This window comes from Dendropsophus ebraccatus, chromosome 3 (assembly GCF_027789765.1).
Source record: "Dendropsophus ebraccatus isolate aDenEbr1 chromosome 3, aDenEbr1.pat, whole genome shotgun sequence".
NCBI classification, from domain to species: Eukaryota; Metazoa; Chordata; class Amphibia; order Anura; family Hylidae; genus Dendropsophus; species Dendropsophus ebraccatus.
The window spans coordinates 133,598,564-133,622,854 of record NC_091456.1 but is presented as its reverse complement, the minus strand read 5'-3'; positions in this window follow the sequence as shown (position 1 = coordinate 133,622,854).

Here is a 24,291-nt window from a genome sequence, read left to right as displayed (position 1 = left end):
GACGAGGAGGAGGAGAAGAGGGGATACCAAGAATCTTCATGTTGAGCTGCTTTCAATTGAATTCAGATGAATTCAGGTGAAATCCAGGCTTTGTTCATTTTTATAAACGTCAGACCGTCAGCGCTGTCAGTTGACAGGCGGGTGCGCTTATCAGTGATGATGGCACCAGCTGCACTGAATACCCACTCTTACAACACGCTAGCGGCAGCCCAGCACTTCCAAGGCTTAAAGCGCCAGTTTGGGCCACGTAACCAGTTTTGCAACCCAGTAGTTGTATGTAGCAGAGTGATCAGGAAGGACGTTGGTATGGTCAGCAAGGTACTCCCTCACCATCTTTCTGAAGCCTCCCCCCTACTCTGTCTAGACTGGGGACGGTTTACATAGTCTTGCTGGGGTGCCCTGAAACTGTCAAAGGCCTTGGAGAGTGTTCCTCAGCACCTTGCCTGCTCCACCCCTCCTCTCCCCCGCTCTTTGGACCACAGAACTATGTCCCCTGGCGCTAGTGGTGTCAGATGGGAAGTACATTTTCAGCTTCTGCACCAGGGCCTGTTGATATTGATTCACTCTCATACTGCGTTCCTTGGCAGGAATGAGAGTGGAAAAGTTCTGTTTGTACCGAGGGTCCAGGAGGGTAAACACCCAGTAATTGCTGTTGCCTAAAAAAAATTTTAACCTGAGGGTCACGGGAAAGACAGCCTAACATAAAGTCAGCCTTGTGCGCCAGGGTCCCAACACGCAAGAACTCCTTCTCCTGACTAGCCTTTATTTGGACAAAATTAGTAAGTTAGGGAATGCAGGGAGGCTATATGGATTAGGGATTCAGAAAGTTGGTGATATTGTAGGGGGGATGAAGTTAAAAGCTGGGTAAGGGTAAAGAAGGAATTTAATATTGACCCTGGGCTATGGTTAAAGTATGAGGGTTTGAGAACAGCATTGAAGGCAGATCTAAAACAGAAGTCGCTGCAAGTGGTGGAGCAAGACTGGATGGTGGGGAAATTAATTGGAACATATTGGAATATAAATTAAACATATTAGGAAGAAAGAAATATCGTTTTTGTATAAACACTTGAGTAATGAAGTAATAGACTCCTCTCTTCGACTTAGAACTGGTCATAAATGGCAAACAGAAATTGAAGAAGAGGTTAACTGGAATTGGTCCCTAATTTTTAAGAACATAAAAAGGGTCTCCAGGTCAGGTAATCACCAGCTTGTACAGTTTAACCTGGTTCATCGTCTTTATTATACTCCGGTTTTTCTGTGCAAAATTGGGTGTAAACCCCACGATAAGTGTCCTAGATGTGAAGTGAGGGTCTTCTGAGAGTTGAGAATGAGTTAGGTGTTAAAATACCGAGGAAGGTTCAGTTTGTTCTTTTGGATGATACTGGCGGCATAAAAATGCAAAGGGAAAATAGGAGAACCATAGTGAGATAATTTTTTTACGCCAGGCTGGTGTTAGTGCGGAACTGGTTATCAAAGGAAGCGCCAAATCTGAGAGACTGGGAAAGATGTGTTACTATGTATGAAAAATATTATTGTTGAAGGTTTTTTTTTGTTTTGTTTTGTTTGTTTTTTTTGTTTTTGTTTTCGTTTTTCTTCTTCCCTCTTTTCTCAGCGGACAGGGGTTGGGGGTGGGTTTGAGAAGATTTAGATATATAGGTGTTTTGTTTTGTTTTGTTTTCCTTTTTTCAATTGGTATGATTTGTACTTATGTATTTGAAGTCTGTTTACGTTTCTTCTTTGTTATTTATTTATTTATTGTTGGAAAGAAAAAAAAAGTTAAAAAGGTAAAATAAAGTTTAATAAAAAAAAAGGATTGAGCATGGGTACCTCCTTCAGTTGCGGCAGAAGTCTGCTTCTCTTCCTCCTCTTCTTCATTCTCCTCATCCTCTACTCCGTAGTGAGAAACTGACGTCAGGGTGGTCTGGTTATCTAGCGGCGGATGTTCTTCACCCGTCTCCTGGGTGAAGAACAGGGAGATTTGAAGCAGAAACAGCAGCGGGATGGTGAGGTTGATGATGGCGGCATCGCCGCTGACCATCTGTGTTGATTCCTCAAAGGGGCCCAGTACCTGACAGATAGCAGACATCCACGTCCACTCCTCATTGTAGGGGTGACATCTGGCATTCCACAATGGCTCTGTGTTGCTACTAAACCCTGGCTACCATCTGGAAGATGGAACGCCACCGTGTGAGCACGTCGCACAGCAGTCTGTGAGACAGCAGTTGCAAGCGCTTTTGCATTGCCCTAAGGGTGGCAGAATCCGTGGTTGACTTGCCGAAATGCGCACAGATGCGCCGCCACCCTGGTGAGAAAGTCAGCCAAATTGGGGTAGGTTCTTAAGGAACCGCTGCACCACTAGGTTGAACACGTGGGCCATTCATGGTACATGTGTGAGGTTGCCAAGTTGCAGACCCACTACCAGGTTCCGCCCGTTGTCACACACATTCCTGGTTTGAGGCTTCTGGGCCGTGTGCCTCTTGTCACCTAAGCTAAGCAGTTTCAACACTGCCTGTTGGTGCTTACCCACCGCAGTGCTGATGCGGCTAGCGTTAAGAAATGGAGGCGACGTGCTCGTGGAGGGTAATAGAAAGGAGGAGGAAGAAGAGGAGGAGAAAGAGGTATACAAATCATGAGAGACTAGCGACCGAGGTAGGCCCCGCAATCCTCGGTGTGGGCAGCACATGAGCGGAACCAGGGTCAGACTCTGTCTAAGCCTCCACCAAGTTGACCCAATGTGCCGTCAGGGAGATATAGTGTCCCTCCCCGCCAGCACTTGTCCACGTGTCTGTGGTTAGGTGGACCTTGTCACTGACCACGTTGGTCAGGGCACGGATGATGTTATCTGACACATGCTGGTGTAGGGCTGGGACGGCACACAATATAAAGTAGTGGTGGCTGGGGACAGAGTACAGAGGGACAGCCACCACCATGAGGTTCCTAAAAGCCTCTGTTTCTACCAGCCGATAGGGCTGCATCTCCAGGCTCAGCAGTTTGCATATGTGCACATTTAAGGCTTGTGCATGCGGGTGAGTGGCAGTGTATTTGCGCTTCCATTCAAAGGTCTGCTGCAGGGACAGTTGAATGCTGCACTTGGACACCTTGCTGGAGGGTGTGGAGCAGAGTGGAGGTGAAAGGGTATGTGTAGGGCGGGAGGCACTTGTGCCCGGGGCCTGGGCAGGGGGACTGACAGAGCCAGCACTTGACACAGGAGAAGGAGCAGGGGTGCGACTTGCACTGACTGAACAGCCTTGGTTTCACTAAGTGGGGTGTTTAGCACTCATATGCCTGCGCATGCTGGTAGTGGTTAGGCAGGTAGTGGTGGCTCCCCTGTTGATCCTGGCGTGGCACACGTTGCACACTACAGTCCGTCGGTCATCCATACTTTCTTTAAAAAAAAAAACAGACTTGGGAACATCTAGGCCTGGCCACGGAAGTTTGACTCCATGAAACAGTTACTGATCTACTCACTTTGCCCCTGCTTCTCCCTCTGCCCACCCCTCTTTCTCTTCCAATCGGTCCTGCGGGTGAACTTGCCTCCCCCTTAAAAGCAATGTCTTCACTAGCCTTATTCACCCAGCTCGGGTCAGTCACCTCGTCCTCATGCACCAGCTCTTCCTCCAATTCCTCACTCTGCTCCCTACTTTGAGTTACATCCATGACAACAACCTCACTGTCTGACAACCGGGTCTCATCGTCATCATCAGACATCTTTTCAAACCCCGCTTGCAAGTCCCCACTCTCATCACCCACTGACTGCATGAGCTGCATAGTTTGGGCATCGGGACTGATCGACTGCTCAGGTTGCTCAGACTCAGCGAAGGGTCCAGAAAAGAGTTTCTGGGAGCATGGTGGTGGTGGTGGGTCTGAATCCCTTCTCTCCCTGGATTGGCCAGGCTAAGGGGAAGAAGGCTGAGCTGCTGGAGCAAGGATTCCACTCCCTTGGGTAGCGTGGGTGGACTGCATGGAACACTGCGTGGTGGATAAGTTACTGGACACATTATCCGCTATCCACGTGATCACCTGTTCACGCTGCTGCAGTTTCAATATTGGTGTACCCTGAGACCCCGTAAGTTGCAAGAAGAAGCTAGGGAGTGAACATCTGCAGTGTGCCACTGCTCCCTCCTCAACGGGTGTGGCTGTGTCACCCTGCCCTGAACCACGGCCTGTGCCAACTGCATCGCTTGGAACCCCACGCCCTCGTCCTTGACCCTTACCCCTGGGGTACACCATTTTATGGACACTGCACAGTATAGAGCTTAGATATGCCTTGAGTAAGAAATACAGAAATCATAAAATATACTAGTGGTCCCACTAGTTTTTGGGGGGCTGTGGGATACAATCTGTTGGTGGCTCTACCTATACACTCTGTGACACCCCCTTTATACTGTGCAAGCAGTAGTGAACTTAGATATGCTTTGCATAAGAAATACAGAAATCAGAAAATATAGTAGAGGGCCCACTAGTTTTTAGGGGGCTGTGGGATACAATCTGTTGGTGGCTGCACCTATACACACTCTGTGATACCCCCTTTACACTGAACAAGCAGTAGTGAACTTAGATATGCCTTGTGTAAGAAATACAGAAATCAGGAAATATAGTAGCGGGCCCACTAGTTTTTAGGGGGCTGTGGGATACAATCTGTTGGTGGCTGCACCTATATACACTCTGTGATACCCCCTTTACATCGTGGAAGCAGTAGTGAACTTAGATATGCCTTGTATAAGAAATACAAAAATCAGAAAATATAGTATAGGTCCCAATAAAATAGTACTGAGCACTTCTTAGGGCTCTGTATGCAACACCTAATGTCCCTTTCTGCCAGCAGATGATCACCACAGTGTGCTGCTGAAATCGTGGTAGCTGCACTGCAAGTCCCAGCCAGCAGTCTGTAGCAATACAATTTAAGGCTGCGTTCACACTACGTATATTTCAGTCAGTATATGTATATTTCAGTCGGTATATTTCAGTCAGTATTGCAACCAAAACCAGGAGTGGATTAAAAACACAGAAAGGATCTGTTCACACAATGTTGAAATTGAGTGGATGGCCGCCATTTAATGGCAAATATTTGCTGTTATTTTAGAACAACGGCTGTTGTATTGAAATAATGGCCATTATTTACTGTTATATGGCAGCGATCCACTCAATTTCAACATTGTGTGAACAGATCCTTTCTGTGTTTTTAATACACTCCTGGTTTTGGTTGCAATACTTACAAGGGCTGTTTGGTTGTTTTGCTAGTATTCCCTGCCTACTGGAACGCTAATTCCCTCCCTAAAGCTCTCCCTGACCAGCAGAAGCTCTATCTCTAATCTCAAAGAGATTCCTGCAAAGAGTGTCCTGCATGTTTATTGGCTGAGAAAAAGCCAAACTTACAGGAAACGGATGATGAGATTTTCTCGAGTATCGCGAGATGCTCGTCTGAGTAACGAGTACCATCAAGTACCCTAATATTCGAACGAGTACCAAGCTCGGACGAGCATGCTCGCTCATCACTAATCATTACACATTAGCTGGGGCTGATACAGGGATCACCGGGGGTTACAGAGGACGGAACCCCTGTGATCCTGTGGATAGGGAAAATGTTGTTTTTTCCTGGAATGTCCCTTTAGGGTGGGTTCAGCCATACAGGATCCGCAGCAGATCTGCAGCAGATTCGATGATGCAGACTTGATGCTGTGTTCAGTTTTTTTAGTTACATTGATATCAAATGTGCTGCAGATCCCGTACATGTGAATGCACTCTTAATCTCTTAACTGACTCAAAAAATTACATTTACTCCAATGTTTTTGGTACAGTTAAAGAAAATCAGATTTTTACAGTCATTATTTTATTTTTATTTTTTTAAATACAGTATTTTCAAAGAGCCCACCAGCTTTCCGTATCATGGCTACTTCTTGAGATGTATCATTCTCTACCATTATGGGAATACCCCTTTAACTGAATACATTGCTCACTGAACATTTCAGCCATTTATCAGCAAGCATCTCTTTCAGTTATTCCAATATTATTTAATTATTTCATTAGTTTTAATTATTTAGAACAACTTCCCTTAGCGGTTTTCTTGTCACTTGCGATCTCAACAATGAGACATAATGAACCCGCCATTGAACGGCATTTCATTAGCAATGGTACAATATCGCTGTGATAGAAAAAAAGTGAAGAAAAGAGACATTAACATTTTTCTAATAGCACTAAAAAGGCATGTGCGCTGTTTGCTGGTTCATCAGAGCTGTTCCTCTGCTTTGGTAAATGTCATTTATCTCTTCCATCAAGAAGATAGAATAATTGATCACAGTAAACACATGCTTATGAAATATACATATGGCAGAGTGCGCCTTGTGCCTCCGTATAACATTGTAGACTATGTGAATGCGTCATTTCTTCTTTTATTAGTTCATATTGTGGATTGATATTGTAGTTACATGTTCAGCTATTAGCAGCTATTGTAATTCGGTAACTGATTACATTCCAGATTGGACGGTATAAAAATCTCAATACATGAATCATGCAATTATTTCTATTGTAGTGGCAATTTTTTAGCCGAGAATGATAGCAGATTGCAGAGGATTTTTACAAAAATGGCTGAAATCAAGTCTTATTTCTGTTTCCTATAAAGACCTTGCAGGTACTTGTTTGGACTGTAAAGGTTTTCCATCTAGAAGTTCACACAACTTAATATTTCTATTAATCACAGCTGTTGTTGCTGATTTGCAACAATGGCCGTGATTAATAGAAAATTTATGTTGCACTGCAGTCAATGGAATCCCGGCTGGAGTGTATACACATAGGGAGGCATTTATTAAGTCCGGCGTTTTTTACGCCGGACGTAAAAATGCCCCCGCAGCTCCGGCGCTACGGAGATTTATGTAGAGGCGGACTGCCTCTACATAAATCCCGTGCGCGCCTTTGCGCACCGCCGAAAACCTACGCCAGCTGAGGACTGGAGTAGGTTTTCGGCGTACATTTTGGTGGAACGGATGATAAATGGCGCGGACTCTGAGTCCGCGCCCTCCGTTCCGCCCACTCTCCGCCCCTTTTCCGCCCCCTTTCCGCCCCCTGGCGTACTCGGCGGAAAGTGCCGATTTGCGAATATTTTATTCGCAAATCCGCCATTTTTGCTTAAAAAAAGACGCAAATCGGCACTTTCCGCCGAAAATCATCCATTCGCCGGATGATACATGTGGCTCATAGTATAGACTCCGGCCAGAATTCCTAGCAGCCGCACGAAAAACTGACATGTCCGGTTTTTGCGGCCGCTATTCATTGAATATCGGCCGCACAACGCTGACAGCTCACATAATGGAAAGTGCGGCTCTGGGCGCAGTTTCCATTGTGTGCTATGGTGAGTTGTGCACCCGTTGTGCGCCGGAATCCCAATTCAGTACAAATAAAGTTCATCCGGCCAGAACTGCAGTACCGACCAGGATGATCTTCACTGACACAGGCCGTTCTGTGATCCGGACGGGTCACAGAATGGCCAGTGTCATACAGCAAGTGAACCCGGCCTAACTTTGTGACACCTAAACTTATGCAAATGATTTAGGCATTGTTTACTCGTGACAAAAGGTACATCATGTTAGCGGTAAATCCTGGTCAAAACATCACCCTTTCTTTGTGAAAAACTCTAAAATGTCATAAAAATTTGCATTTCTCTAAGTTTAAATTCAGCGGACAGGAACAAATATCAACTACAGTAACGGGCGACTATGGGTACAGTAATGGAGGAAAATGGGGACTTGAACAGAATAGCAAAAGGGGACAGGGTGGGGCAAGAGATAAAGCAGCCACAGCAAGAGACACTATTAGTACTGCAACAGGAGACAGGGATGACTGTTAAGTAAAGCAAAGGGGGCAGGGGGAAGATACTGTCACAGGGGTCAGAGGGCAATTTTAAGATACAGCTGGGGCAAGGGCAACTATCTGAGCTGGAAAGGTTTAATCTATGTGTAATACTTCAAATGACTATACCTCTGCTGCTTTTCTCTTCCAGCTCTGAATTCCTCCCACATACAGAGGAGATCAGGGCTCGGTGAGCTGTTGGATGCCAATCCCTTCTGTCATTCTTGCTGTGAATGGTCCGCCTGTAAAGACGAATCAATGGCAGTAAGACTTCGGTTAGATGTCAGGAGTCAGGACCTACTATCAAGAGTTAAACAGTTTTAAGTACATGTACATGGGGTTGTGCTAATGGACACCAATTGCAGATGTACATGTATGTGAATATCCGTTGAGGGGTTAAAGGAGCTATCCAGCGCTACAAAAACATGGCCACTTTTGCACCACTCTTGTCTTCAGTTCAGGAGTGGTTTGCAATTAAGCTCAGTTTACTTCAATGGAACCCCAACCCCAGTTTCAAACCCCACCCAATCTGGAGATAAGAGTGGGGTAAAAGTGGCCATGTTTTTAACCCCTTTAAAGAGGACCTGTCACCCCGGCTGCCGGGGCAGAGCCTGTCCGACCCACCGGTGTAGCCCCGAATACTTACTCCTTCCTGGAAGTCCCGGTCCTGGCCAGGAGAAATCTCAGCCCCAAGCTGTGCATGTGCGTTATGAAAATCACTAGAGATGAGTCCAACGTCCGTAGAAAATGACTGGCCGGGGGACAGCGAAACATGGCAAACCATAGAATGAAGCCTATGGGAGCAGCGGAGATGCATACGGCCTCCAGCTGATTCCTTTGTACCCCCCATAGCTATGTCCTTGAAATCAGCTATGGAACATTGATGGTCCCAAAAGTGCTTTATTGTAATGTTAAACTCTTTTTTTCTTTCACTTTCAAAAGCATAATTGATCATGGAAAACTGAGGTACTGCTCCTCCAAGTTTATTAACATGTACAAAAGGTCACATGTACTATATCAAAATTTTATTAAAATATGTTTAGTTTATGAGTCCCAATGAAGACACAAGTGTATATTTGCTAATATATATATATATATATATATATATTTTTTTTTTTTTTTTTTAATGATCCCAGGACAACCAATTAAATCAATACTCTAAATTACTTCAGTATCTCTTATGAAATATTGTATAATATATTGCCTGACGCAAACAACCCCCTATACTATAACAATGCCAATCTTTCTAGTTACTAGTAGAATACCAAAAGTTTATACTGTTGGGTATTCTCTTGTTTATTAAACCATTTGCACTATAGATGCACTGCAGACAAGGGCAAATAGTTTATACAGAGATAAAACTGATGAATTCCTGTCTAACAGCAAAGTTACAAAATTATGTTTTCCTTCCAAGCTTAAAGGGAATCTGGCACTAGGTTTATGCTGCCTTAAATGAGAGCAGCATAAACTAGTGACAGAAATGCTAAACAGATCGGTGTATTACTTACATCATTCTGTTCAGCCGTTCTCCTAATATGCAGGATAATAGGATTTTTGCCACACCCCTCCCCCCACCCTCCAGCTTCTGGTTGACAGTTGACTGCCTATACACAGCATATGTAACTGCCAATCAGCAAATGGTGGATGGAGTTTTCTGCTTCTCATGAATACTGAGGACTGCTGGGCCCATGCACATAATGGAGAGGACTACTTATTGTCCATGTTATTCAGGAGGATATCTCTGGATCAGCTGCACAGAACAATGTAAGTGATACAACATTTTGTTCAGCTTCTTTGTCACTAGTTTATGCTACCCTTAGATAGGACAGCAAAACCTACTTACAGAGTCTCTTTAAGTGTCATTGTTAGGACTCGGGCCTTGCGTTCGGCTCGGCGGCCATAATAACCAGAATGTTTACGTTTTTCACATACTCTGCTCTGCTGCTCCTGGTTGCAGTAATTTTCAGTGTTGCACTCCACTTGCTGATCAGCACTAGGTGTGTGCAGTCACAGTGATTTGACTGACAGCTGACTTGCCCAGTTAGCTGTGAGTACTATAAGTTTCAGCCCCTGGTGTTCATTTCTTGTGATAGTGCCTTGTGCCTTGACCTAGCGTTTCTCTGACTGTGTATTATAGTGACTCTGACCTATTGGATTTCGTGACCCCGGCTTTGCTTCCTTAATTCTGATTTTGTACCTTCTCTGCCTGTGTGGTGCCGACTCTGTTATCTTACCATTCCTCTGTTTTGTGAGTTTGTCTTGTCTTGTTTTGTGTTGCACCTATATCAGTATAGGGATCGACGACCAGTAGTCCGCAGTAACCCTTAGTACTGTGTGTGGCAAGTAGGAAGGGACAGCTGGGGCGGGTGCCAGTCTAAGGCTGCACTCGTCTACTCGTCTTTCCAGAAACCTACCTGACAGTCATTGACTTACAGCTGAGCTTCAACAAGCACGTATTGAGCCTCCATGGTCTTATGACGCTCCAGTGCTTTATGATACATAGTAAGAACTACAGAATTTATTACTCACAAGACAACTAGAGAGAGACAGTGAGTGACGTTTTTGGCAGTCATGGATTGGTTAGCTGCACATCTTACTGGTTGCACACAGTCCAACCATGTCTCTGACTTTGCCACAGTGTTGCCACCATGATGCAGCTGTGGCCAAGACACAAACATCTGGGCCTATTAGTGAAGAGATCACTAATACTCACAGAGTATCAATGCAAGGATGATTGATTCTTTGGTACAATGTAGAATACAACACTCACAGGCTGTTACATTTTCCCAAACATCCAACTAAGCTGTTGTCCTACGACCAAGGTACAGATGTATGACGTGTATATTAACACTATTTCTAACCACACCTTATTGTACCGATGATTGCCTAGTTGGATAAAGTGGAAATCCATTTGTGTGGGGTACTTGTAAAAGTATTAAGTGCAGCCTTGATACTGAAGTTTTTGGCTTAAGTCTTAACATGTTAGCAGTTTTTTGGAGCAAAATTTGTTGATGGCTTATAGCTGAACAACAGAAGGATGAACCCAGATTTTAACACTTTTTTTTAATACCCAGTGAAGAACAATAGAGGAGGCACAGAGAGGCCAAGCAATATATAGGGGAGCTGATACTATACAGGTGGGAGAGGGAACCAAATACTTAATAGGTGGCAAAGGGGGCTAATACTATACAGAAGGCACAGAGGAGGCCTAATACAATGAAGGGTCATAGAGGGTGGTCTAATACTATACAGGGGGCACAGAAGGGGTCTAATGCCATACAGCTGACACAGAGAGGGTCAAATTTTATATAGGGAACGCAGATACGGCCAAATATACAGTGGGCACAGAAAGAATAATTTTCTCTGGTGGGCTCAAGGTACTTCAGTCCAACACTGTATACACCTGAAATTTTTGGAACAGCCAGCACACAATGTTTGAAGCCAAGGCTTTTGGCTCCATTCAGTGTGTTTACATCAAGGTGCTGCTGTTCACCTAAAAAGCTCATTGGTAGGGGTGCTGGTTATCAGCACCTCACCAATCAACTATTGATGGGCCATCAATCAGTACTGCCAGGAGAACTCTTTTAAATAAGAAGTAATAGAAAATACAGGAAATGTTATTCAATACACAATGTCAGGTGTTGACTACAAAGTCCTGTTATTTCAATCAAGCTACAGTGAAAGGGTTAATATTTACATTAATCTTTCTAAAATCTCAGATACAGTCAGCCATATCATATTATTCAAAGAGAACTCTTCCTGCCTGAACTAGGTGTACTATTAAGGAAGTGTAATTTTCGCCACCCCAGGGATGACTTTGAAAATATGTACGAAGCCATTACAGTTACACAAATGTAATCAGTTTTAATGAGTTAATTACAGAAATTATTTGCAGTTCCAGAGATCTTTCAGTTACCTTCTAGAAGTTATCATTCCAAGTAATTATTTAGATATTGAAGGTAATTAAATGTAATTTATTTTTTGAAATATTCATTTAGTGGGAAAAACCCATGCAATTTTATAGGTGCTAACAGAATCAAAATGCATGATATGATAGTAAAGAGGAAGCGACATATTTTACACCAATGAATAAATATCTCTTTTTTTTATTTTATTTTTTATTTTCAATCATGCACATAATTATAGGTATGTTTGCAATGTTTTAATATTTAATGTACAAACTGATTCTGAAGGTTTTCCAAATCCTATTTATAATGTAAAAGGTAATGTGAATATATACACATCCACATAGTTAAATTTGTAGAGAGAATAAAACCCTTTCAACTGGTTAAGGGCTCTTGTTGCATGTTAGACCATGAGGGTAGCCAGAAACAGATTTTATTGGGGTATCTTTTGGAGATTAAATCCAGCTCCAGAGGATAGGAAGATGGACAGCCAAACTGAACATTCCCATATCCAATAGTGAGAAGAATAAAAAGACCAATTTATTATTCTTGGTACTCCACTTTGACCCACTGTCAAGTCAGAAACCCCACATTTGCCTAAAAAACTGAGCACTTCTAGACACATGAATCAGAGAATTTAAATATAAAATATGGCCTATGTCATAGAAAAAGGAAAGAAAAGGAGCAATGGAGTGGACAAGATGGCACTAAATGATTTGATGTATTGGGTTTGCAGGGTGCTATGTGAGCTGAGTAATGTGAATTACAGCAAGGATCGAGTTACATCACAAAGACAGCCCTGGTCCAAACAGTGAATTGCTGATAAGGATGACGATAAGTTGCCAGACTAAAATAGGGTTGATCGAACCTTGGAAAATCCTAGGTTCGATCTAATTTGAACATTCACGAAGCTGCCGCATTTGATTGCTGATGCCTTCCCGATCCGTGGGAAAGGAGGAGAGTGCTCGGGCACCACCTGGAATTCCGGGATTGAGCCTAGGTAATAGGCTAAATCCTGGAATTCCAGGCGGTACCCGGGCAGTCTTTTCCTTCCCCACGGACTGGGAAGGCTTCAGCAATCAAATGCGGCAGCTTCGTGAATGTTCGAGTTCAATCGAACCTAGGATTTCCCAAGGTTCGATCAACTGTAGGCTAAAGCCCCTATTACACAGGGCGATACAGAGGAGCAAACGAGCACTGTCAGCGCTCGTTTGCTCCTTGTTCCTCTTTCACTTCCGGTTGTATAACATATATGGTAAGGATTTGGGGTAAATGAAGTGATTTTCAAATGTGCTAGAAACCTCATAGGCTATCAAATAGAAGGAACTTGTTTGAAAAAAAAACAGTGTTTTGGCTAGGCTGCCACTGAGCGACCAGAAATGGAACTGGGAAGAGACAAACAGTGAACCCTGTGCCTGGCTCCACCCAGCTATCCCTGCCTTCTTGCCTCAAGAAAACCTCTCCTGCTCTGGACAGTTCCCGTCTCAGACAGAGATGTCAGCAGAGAGCGCCACTTCCTGCAGGACATACAGCAGGTGATAAGTATGGGACGATTTTTAAATAAAAGTAAATTACAAATCTATATAACTTTCTGAAACCAGTTGATTTGAAGAAGAAGAAGAAAAAGAAGATTGTTGCTGGATAAACCCTTTAAGGAGTCCAGTGGACAGTGTCACTTTTTAGCATGGAAACTTCTGATTTTTTTAATCAATAAATTACAAGTTAAACTAAATCTTTTCCCATAAAGTTATATATCAATTCACTCAGCTCCTTCTGCTCTATAAAATGTTGCCAATAGCATTTTAGATAGCATTTTCATTGTGATGGGTTCCTTTTAAACCCAGTATATAAAGAAACTCAATACGATCTACAGCGCAACAAGAAATAATTACAATATTGGGGTGAGCATAGTTATTATTTTTCTAAAAATATAAAGATAGATAGAGTAACAATAACACGTTGCGGCTCTCCAACAATGAATATTCAATTTATGTGTTTGTTTAACCCATAAGTTTTTGTCCACCTGTGGTTCAATAAAAGCCTTGTAAGCAACTGCCATGCTGCTCCTCTTCATTACGGGCGACACAGATTATTCTGTATACTTCTATTGTGAACATAGATTGATTCTGCATTGGGCTAGTTGGTTGAATTCTGGTTAACGCCTTTCCTTTTCTGGAGTGATTTCTACCAGCACCTAAATGGTTAACTCCTTGCCTTGCAGTGATTGACAGCCCTATCCTCCTTTCTTATGCCTGCTATAGCGTATACTTAGTTTGCCTATACTCGCTTCCTACCCTGTGATTAGCTTTCCTGATTTATTGGTTTCCTGACTTTGGCTTGTGTCCCTGACTACATGTTTGCCTCCTGGCTTGGTCTGTATTTTTGTCCTCTGTTTTTTTGGCTGAGGTTTACCTCACTGGCTCTGTTTATAGTCTAGCGACTTTGTACTAGTATCTGGCTCTCCTGGTTTTAACATAGCTTGCTGACCACCCACCATTGTGTATATTTTTCCTTGTCTCATATTTTTTCTCAAGTTTGTCTTGTATTTGTCTCGTGTCCTGTTGCACCTATATTACAGTAGGTAACAGCTCCAAGTTGTCCTGTGTTGTTTAAGACACGCTGAGGCAAGGACTGTGGGCATGGGACAGCGTCAGGGTTGCACTTGTCTCTGCATCACCTGTATAGACTGTTTACAGTCATCCAGACAGTTCGCTATGAATACCGATCTATCGGTTACTGACCGCCTGGATGACATGGCTAACAGTTTTAAGAGTATGGCTGGCCTCATAGACCAAATATACCCAGCCTACTGACACAGCTACTACTTTAGCTGCCTTCACGACACCTTTTTTCCCCATCTACACATGCTTTTGGTGGATCGCTTTGAACGGAATCCTGACCATTTTCACACCTTTAGCGAATGCTGTTACCTGTTTCTTTAAGTCGGAGTGATAGTGTCCCTTCCTAGGGGATATCCGCAGGATTGGGAACTATCATTCTCACCAGAATCTTGTTTCTTGAATTTTGTTTTCAGTGGACAGATTTTTTTTGGCCTTAGGCCATGTCTATGGTTATCTGAACAGTGTATGTCTTGCGGAAGCACACAACCTCTCTATACAGCAGGGCTGTGGCTTCTGGCAAGTTCCACCAGTGGTGCACGATTACTGGATGGGATAATCAACCCATGTTCACACTAGAAATATATAGAATCATCCCAACTGTGTTGCCCGTAACAAAGGACGCCGCTGGGGTGCTTCCCAAAGAGTAGCAGTGCGGCACCAGCTTACACACCTGAATTACATTTTCATTGTTGGAGGGCAGCATCCTGTTTTTGTGATTTTAGCTGTCTACACCTCTGTCCATGGCCGTGGAGCAGCTGCTGGCATCTGCCTTCATAGTCTGTGTGTTGTGACTTTGTTACTTACAAAGATAGATAGATAGATAGATAGATAGATAGATAGATAGATAGATAGATCTTATTGACAATATCTTTTTTTGTCATGTTTAAGGAACTTCAAAAAAATATTTTAAATTGAAACCACATCTTACTTTTTGAAAATTGAAGGTAATTTTTCTCCACCTACATAGCTCCTGACATGCTATTGCTTGCTGGTGACAGTGACAGTGATTTCTCTCTGATTCATAGGTGTCTAAGGCATTTCTGAGAACTATTATTTGTAATGTGAATCAGAGAGATTTATTTTTATTAATTCAGCAATTTATCCCATTTCAGCTGTGCTCTGCACTTACAGCGGCAAAGGGTTACTTGCTGCGAATCTTATATTTCCAATGCAAATATTTTATTATACCCAAATGAAAAAAAAATGAAATTAGCAAACCTTGAAAGACCTTTTAATTTAGTTCCTTATTGGTGGTACTTTTTTTTAAATTATATATTCTTTCTAGACAATATACAGCATTTAAAATATCATACTATAATGATGTGAATAACATTGGTCTGAAAGCCAAAAAGTATTCAACCCAAGTGGAACACTAGAATAAAAAATGCCTAGCTGGGTATATAATCTTAAAACCTTGTTCTGGAGTTAGTGTTACAGATTATGACAGTGCCTGCTTTGGAAACTAGAAAATATTGCTTAAAACAGGCTGAATTAAGTAAGTTATACATTGCACTAGGTGACTAGTGCAGTGTATTACATTAGTAATCTGGTGATCACTGAAAAAGTCCCATTGAAAAATAAATGTACAGTATAAATAAATGTAAATATATATATATATATATATATATATATATATATATATATATGTATACACACACACATGTATACATACACACACGAACCCATGACCATGGCCATTCCCACTCCCCTCCTGCTTTGGCTGGAGCGGACGTTGATGCCAGGATGAGGGTCCACCTGCACTCCCCCCCACCCCCCACCCCCGGTGTTCCCTTATCCCCCCACACTCCTGCACGTCGCTGTGCATGTGCCTGCATTCTACGGTGCACCCATCGGCTCAGTAAAAATTAGAGGGCCAGTATGCCTCTAATTGGCTGCTTGCTAACGTTAGCATTGTGGTCCCAACTCTCCTGCCTGTGACTCCTGCCCATGACAGCTACCGCTAGCAAGCCAAATCAGGGGTAGCAACCTAGGGGGTGCCTGCCACAGCAAGTTCACCCTGCCTTACAGTGGTTCCCTGTGCAGCTTACATTATTGCTAGCAGCAGCTTAGTGGATCCACAACTCCAGTCGTTACATTAGGCTCCAACCATGGATCCCAGGAAGGTGCCTGATATCTTCAAGAAAGGTATTTTCAGTCTAGTGAAGGATGTGCTTTCCAGCCAAGACCTTCCCTACTCCTTGAGTGACTAGATCCCTCTGGCTACTCGGATTGCTGTTCATTTCTCTGAGAGCAACAGTCTGCTGCTTGAGAAAGGCTGTTACGCTATCTGAAACGTTGCATTTGCCAGGTGCAATAAAGTACCCACGTGTGGATTGATAACTTGAAGCTGTCTCTACACCTGTATTTTTGGATTACTAATAGGGATGGTCCGAACCGAGTTCAGTTCAGGTTCATACGAACCCGAACCCTCGGTAATCATTTCCCGCTGTCTGCCCGCTCCGTGCAGCGGGCGGATCCAGAGGGAGGACCGCCTGGAAAACTGGGATACAGCCATAGCCAAAGGCTGTATCCCAGTTTTCCAGGCGGTCCTCCCGCTGTATCCGCCCGCTGCACGGAGCAGGCAGACAGCGGGAATCCGATGCCGAGCATTCGGGTTCATCCAAACCCGAACCTCGGCGGGTTCGGACCATCCCTAATTACTAACAGACGGGGATCCAGTCTGGTGAGGTGTGCATCGTTTGTTTCATGTGAACATTAGTTTGGTGCTTTTGGTTACTGTAATTAAAGGTACATTATGACCGACTGGGGTCTACAAATAGATCCAGCAAAGCTGTTGGTGACTCTTCAGTGGCCATGCCAGTTGGCCTTCAAACTATACAGCATTTTCCAGGTTTTGCCAACTATTATTGACAGTTAATCCAACACTTTTTCACCCTGGTCTTGCCAGTCGTGGCTCTTACTCTTAACTCAAACCCCAAGCAGTGTCCAAAGCTGAGCAAGCCTTCTCCAGATTGAAGTCTGGCTTCACTTCTGCACCTCTTTTATGTCTCATTCAGACTCTTCCAAGCCCTTCTCCATGTAGGTGGATGCCTTTTCAGTGGGAACCCCATTGGTTCTCACCCACAAGGATTTTTGGGAAAGACTAGAACCTGTGGTTTCTTATTAGTATATTATACTATAGAAGATCATGAGCTACAGACAATCAAGTTAGCTCTGGAAGAGAGGCACCATCTCTTGCAAGGGGTTGAATCATCTCATTAACATCTTTACGGACCATAAAGACCTTCTTTATCTTCAGACAGCTCAACGCTTAATCCCAGGCAAGCCAGTCTCTCTTTTTCTCCAGATTTAACTTCTTCACATCACACTTTTGACCAGCAGAGAAAAACTGGCTGATGCTCTCTCACATGCCTCTCATGTTATTGGTTAAAAGGACACCCCTCGCCACATCACTCTTCCTGAACGCTTAACTCCTGCGGCCACCTTGGTTCTACAGGATATCCCTCCTGGCAAGACCTATGTGCGCCCAGTGCTTAGAGAATTCTCATATTTGGTTATGCTTCCTTGGTTGCTAGGCCTCCTGATCTCACATTACTGGTGGCCTAGCCTTTTCAAGGACGTCAAGGTCTATGTGTCCTTCTGCACCACCTGTGCCCAAAACAAGGCTTCCCGATTATAACCAGCTGGCCTGCTCCAGCCTTTGCCTATTCCAGATCGCCCAGATAGACTCTGCTCCCTGGTCTGGCCTACAGTACATAATCGCTAGCGATGGTTCAGTGAATCTACGACTCCCGTCTTTACAGTAGGCTATGGTAGTGAGGTAGTGCCAACTCGAGCAGTGCAGAAATTCACTATAACATCTCAAAATGTTTTTTCATGTTTGGTTATTTTTTTTATATTTTGTCCATTTATTCTAAAACCTTTCTAGAAATTTACAATTAACATGTATATATACAGCACAGATTATTTTATTATTAAACAACAATTGAACTGAGAGATCTTCTTTCCTTGGATACTTCCTCTACCTATGTTTTCAGATTCCTCTTTCCCTTGTTGCTTTTTGTATGAGGCAAGAACCAAACTGCTCTTAACATCAACTTAACACAGTTTATCACATTTTAGCCAGATCCTTACCCTTAGGGAGTGTAAGGCCACATTCACATTATGTTTTGTTTGCTGTGTCGGGATGTATGTTTGCATCCTGTCAAAAAAGCAATGTCTCACATGTTGTAAGGCCCACAAATTTTAACCCCTCAACGCTGCAGCAAATTTTTATTTTTGGACTTTTGTTTTCTCCTGGTTACCCTTCAAAAGTATTGCCTTTTGCAGAAACACCTGAGGGCTTATTTTTCGCAGGACCAGTACTAACCAATACTTTGTAATTACTTTTTTTACATATTCAGCAAAAAAATATACATATTTATCTGTGAGGTAGGGGGTTCACACGGTTCAATTTGTGGTAAAACTGCTGTTTTAATATTTGAACTATATTCTTCAGGTCAGTACTAGAAATGACTGAGTATCAAAACAATTTTATTTTTCTGCTTTTTAGAAAATCCTATTGCTGTTGCAACTCCTATAACTTTTGTATCTTTCAATCTGCAGGGCTGTGAGTGTTCATTTTTGCACCATAATCTGTAGCTTTTATCAGTATTGCTTTTGCATATATGTGGCTTTTTTTTTTTTTTTTTACTTTTTGTTGTATTTTTTTCTGGGATGTAACAAGTAACTTTTTTTTTCCCCGCTTATGTTGTTTACCATAAGAATGTGATCATTTAATAGCCCAAGCAAGTCCACAAGCGGTGATACCAAATAGCTAAAGCTTTGGCTGTCCAGGCATGATGGAAGTTGTAGTTCTGCAACAGCAGGAGAGCCAAGGTTCCCTACCCCTGCCCTAGGGGAAGTCTATGAGCAATAACCTGGTTGCTCATAGAGTTCAGTGCAGTAACTATGCACAACATAGATCCAATATCTCTGGGCTCTATTGGTTCAACCTGCTGTAGTCTGCTGTTCATTCATTAAGTCAGACAGCCACGAGAGGCCATGGGCTGCACTGGACAATGAAACAGCTGTTTTGATCCGAACCACTGCATCACCAATGATGCGCAGCAATGCCATTTACTATATTTTTATAACTATTTTTTTTATGAAAGAAGAAAAAGAAGAAGAACATACAGATAGTGTACAATGTAATAATTAATGTCAGAGCTTCTCTACTATAGAGGGGGGGGGGGGGCTCTAACAATATAACATGATGATCATTGAACTAGATTCAATTAAGGCCCATAACTTACAAAGGTTTTATAGAAAAGAAAAAGGAAATGAGACAGACAGGCAGTGACATTTAAATTCTACTGTCATTTGCTCAGTGCTGGCCATTTGGGGTGGCCTTGAGCTACTCGTAGCAGCCAGGAGTTGTCGTGTATGAATTTGCCTCGAGTCCAGGGGAACCAGTGTGGACTTTATTTCCTAATCTACCTAAAACTTCTGAATCTTATATCAACACAGCTGGAGCAACAAATTGATATAAACATTATACTGTATATGCTGATTTAAAAAATCTTTACTTTGGGCAGCAACAAGCTGAAATGCCCACTTTAAGGCTATGTTCACACTGCGTACGATTCCGGCCGCAGTTCGTACGCCGCCGTACATGTGCGGCTGAAACTGTTATGCTTCCCTAGCTTTTTTTGAAGCGATCTGAAACAGGTCATTTACTTGGAAATCTTCGCCCAGCCCAATAAAACTCACAGAACCTTTTGGATCGAAAAATCAAGATCAATTTGGCTGAAATAAGCACTCCGTACAGGACCGCATGGAAATCCATGGCCGTGAGTTCGAACATTTCCGCCCTCAAACGATGGTCTTGTTCATTTTTGACGGCGCCGTATACGATCCGGTCGTAAGTTCATACGTAGTGTGCATTGTGCGGCCGTATATCGTATACTTTCAAGCGAACGCATCAACCTCAAAACTACGTGCATATATTCGCGGTTCGCACTACGGACGGATTCATACACAGTGTGAACATAGCCTAAATCTGACAGTCAGAGAATATATATATCTGACTGGCAAAGAAGTTGAGAAGATAAAAGTTTGTCTACATCTCTCCATTTGCAATTGCGCAGGGAGCTTCCAGCAGCAGATCTCGATGATTTGCATGCCCAAGTGCAGAACGTTCCTTAAACAATCATTAATAACCTGATAGCACAACAAGGCATGTGTATTTCTGTGCATTGGGCCCATGCTTGATACTGAATAAATATTTTGTTTCCATTTTTTTCATCATTTGCATGTCATTAAAGGGTTTTTCAAGGCAAAATAGACTGATGCGCTATCCCAGGGTAGTTTATCAGTTACTGATCAACAGGGTGCCGACAACAGTGCATGGAGACAACTGCTTCCAGCATTAGCTCAATTCTATTTATCATTGTGGTTAAATTCATTTATGCTGTACCTATAATTATCATGTTAATTTTTTACACACCACTGTTCATTAGACAAAATTTTTACTAAAATGTTTTATTAATATTATTATTATTATTATTATTATTATTATTATTATTATTATTATTATTATTATTATTATTATCTTAAATATATACAAACTATTATGGGGTGAACAATTCCAAATCACTCAAAATCATGACTGCCTACTCATCATTAAACTGGCTTTTCAGTCTATTGTATAGCAGCATTTAAAAGCCAGCATTAATCTTTATGATCTCACCCATAAAGTATTTAAACTTATTGGGGAGATTTATCAAACGGTGTAAAATTTTGACTGGTGCAAGCTGCCCACAGCAACCAATTACAGTTCCTATTTCATTTTACCAGAGCTGAAAGCTGAGCTGTGATTGGTTGCTGTGGCCAGTTTGCACCAGTCTAAATTTTACACCCTTTGATAAATCTCCCCCATTATGTGTAACCACTACAGACTGTACTCCATTGACTGTGAAAGGGTTAAAGAGGATGTCTTATTAAGAAACTCCATTTTAACATACCTTAATAAAGTACCTTGTGTCAGTGTAGAAAAGTGCTCTGTTCAGGGTCTGCATTAATTGGCCATCTTTTTGCAGTTTGCACAACTTCTATAAGTTATTCAATAAGAATGTGGTATAAAATGGAATGGCTCCCCATAAAAAATACAGTATACAGCAATCTGCAATGAAACTTGCCAGCAAGAGTTTAGTTCCCATTTACTACAACCACAGGTGAAATAAAGCATTACAATTTCCATTAAAAGTGCACAGGAAGCTGTATCCTATAGAGGGAGGCCAAGCTGATGGAGGTCCTAAATACGGAAAATACTTCTATCAAACCAGAATACACAAAAAAGTAATAATGTTTCATCTTACTAAACACTTTCACATGCTTTTTTCGGATTATGACTACCATCACGGTCTCCCATACAGTTATACAGAAATGCCAGGTTGCCACAGTCACTGGCATCCTAGGGCCTTTGCCTAGTTATTTGTGTTCATTCCAACCCTTGCTCAAGTTCCTATGTGTTCCTGTATACTGAGTTTTGATGCTGATCTTGACCTTAGCTGTGTCCCTGACTATCCTGTCTTGTCCTTTGGTTTGTTTGTCAGATGCCTGTTGTCTGACCCTGGGTTCTGCTTTCTGACTTTCGCCTAGTTTATCCTCCTGAAGCTGGAAACACACATGGCAGCCTTTTGGAAAACTGCCACTGCAAATTTTGTTGCAAAGTCAAGCTGGGTTCACACACTGTATACTTCAGGCAGTATTTGGTCCTCAAGTCAGGTCCTCATAGCAACCAAAACCAGGAGTGGATTGAAAACACAGAAAGGCTCTGTTCACACAATGTTGAAATTGAGTGGATGGCCGTCATATAACGGTAAATAACTGCCATTATTTCAATATAACAGCCGTTGTTTTAAAATAACAGCAAAAATTTGCCATTAAATGACGGCCATCCCCTCAATTACAACATTATGTGAACAGATCCTTTCTGTGTTTTCAATCCACTCCTGGTTTTGGTTGCTATACAGCCTCACAAATACAGCCTCAAATATACATAGTGTGAACCCAGTGAGTCAAAGTGGATTCAATAGGGGTGTAAAATATAAAGGGAGGACTTGTACTTCTCTTCCCTGTTGGATCCACTTCTGGTTTTGGCACAAAAATTGCAGTGGCAGACACCCCCCCCCCCCCCCCCCCCCCCCCCACACACACACACACACACACACAACAAAAAAAACCTGCTATGTGTAAACCCAGCATAACTGTTAATTTCTTGATAAACTTTCTGTGACTATCCGTAGCTCTGTTTATGACCATGCCAGAGCTGCACCAGCACTACTCCTGGAACCTTAGGACCTTCACAAGTCAATAAAACCAGGGTTCACTCAAATTCCCATTTGTTCATTCCCAGCCCCAACATTTTCTATATACATTGGTGGAGAGGTGGCTGCATTTGAATGTGTCCCACTTCACTGAAGTCTGTAAATGTGTTGGCGAGAGTTGAGCACTGTATTAAGACTTCCATCTATAAGGCTTTTACATATGCTGGTCAAAGGGGAATGTGCTTTCGATCATACAAAGCCATTACTTTGGCTAATTATGTAATGAAATTTATTAGAAACCACTAACCATATTGGACCCTAAAAATCCTGGGGGAAAAACAATATTTAGGCATCCTGGATGCCAGTGAGTGTAAAGGATTGTGGGAAGAATTGTGGGTTAACTACATTATAACTTGCTTTGAGTGACATTTAGCTTTCCAGAATGATCCTCTTGTAATATGTGCTCCGAATGAATATTTACAATTTAACATGATGCAACATTAGAAATAAAATATTCCACATATTCTCTACCCGATTATCTGAGCCTGGAACATAGAAATCCTTGACTGCTTTTGACGTCAGCTTCCTATTCGATAATTCCTCCATTCTTCTTCACATCGATAACTATTCCTAGTTAAATGAGGGTATATAAAATATGAATACTCCATAAAATAAATGGTAAATTATAACATGTAATAACATAGCCATTATTTTACAAAGTTCTAATAATAATAAATATACATACAAAATACATTTCTGGTAAGTCTTAAGCATCATGAATATTCAATGGCTGATATTGGCTGATGGTTCTATGCAGTTGAAAGCAATACAATCTGCAAAGTGGTAAAATATTCATTGGATTTATAAATAGGGTTCCTGACAGACAGCTACAAGAAGCACTTCACAGATCAGTCCTTGATATTGCTAGCAAAAAAGAAAATGTGTTCGAAAACTTATGAAGTCTCAAAGACCCTTAACATGCATTGCTTTGTGCCGAGCTGGTCAGTGACTCACTGGGTCAAAATCTTTTGTTCTATGCTGATTATCAGGAATCTGAGCACAACATGTCAATTTGATATGTCCCAGGGTATGCATAAAGCTGCTGCATTAGTTCTTGGAAACATTAAATTCATTTCCATGAAGGAGGAGCCTGCACCCAGCTCGCAGGGAAGAAAATGTTTGAAGAGTAACTTGTTCAAACACTTTAGCAAATCCATCAACCAGGTCAGCATGGCTTTTACGTGCAAAACAAGGTGGTTGAGCATCATCACTACAGTAAGCTGTGGATCACTGCTTACTATATGGCCGAAGAAGTGGCAAAGCTACACATCTGCGCCTAAAGGGGAACTATCAGCAGATTCTTGCAAACAAACCTGTTGATATCCCCCTGCAGCTGCGTACCTCTTGTTTATGGCGCGTGTCTTCTTTTTCCTATAGGTCCCGTCATTTTTGAGAAGTTTGAGAGCAAATAGACAAATCAGCTAGTTAGGAGCACTGGAGGCATTTCTTGGCCTCATAGAGCATCCTCTTGGCCTGCCTTTGCGCCTCCTCAGTGACACCTCATGTGAGGTAATCAGGCCATTTTTTGACATGTATGTGCAGGAAAAGCAGCCCGTCTCCGTACAGACTCTCTTCCTGCACATGCGCGCCAGC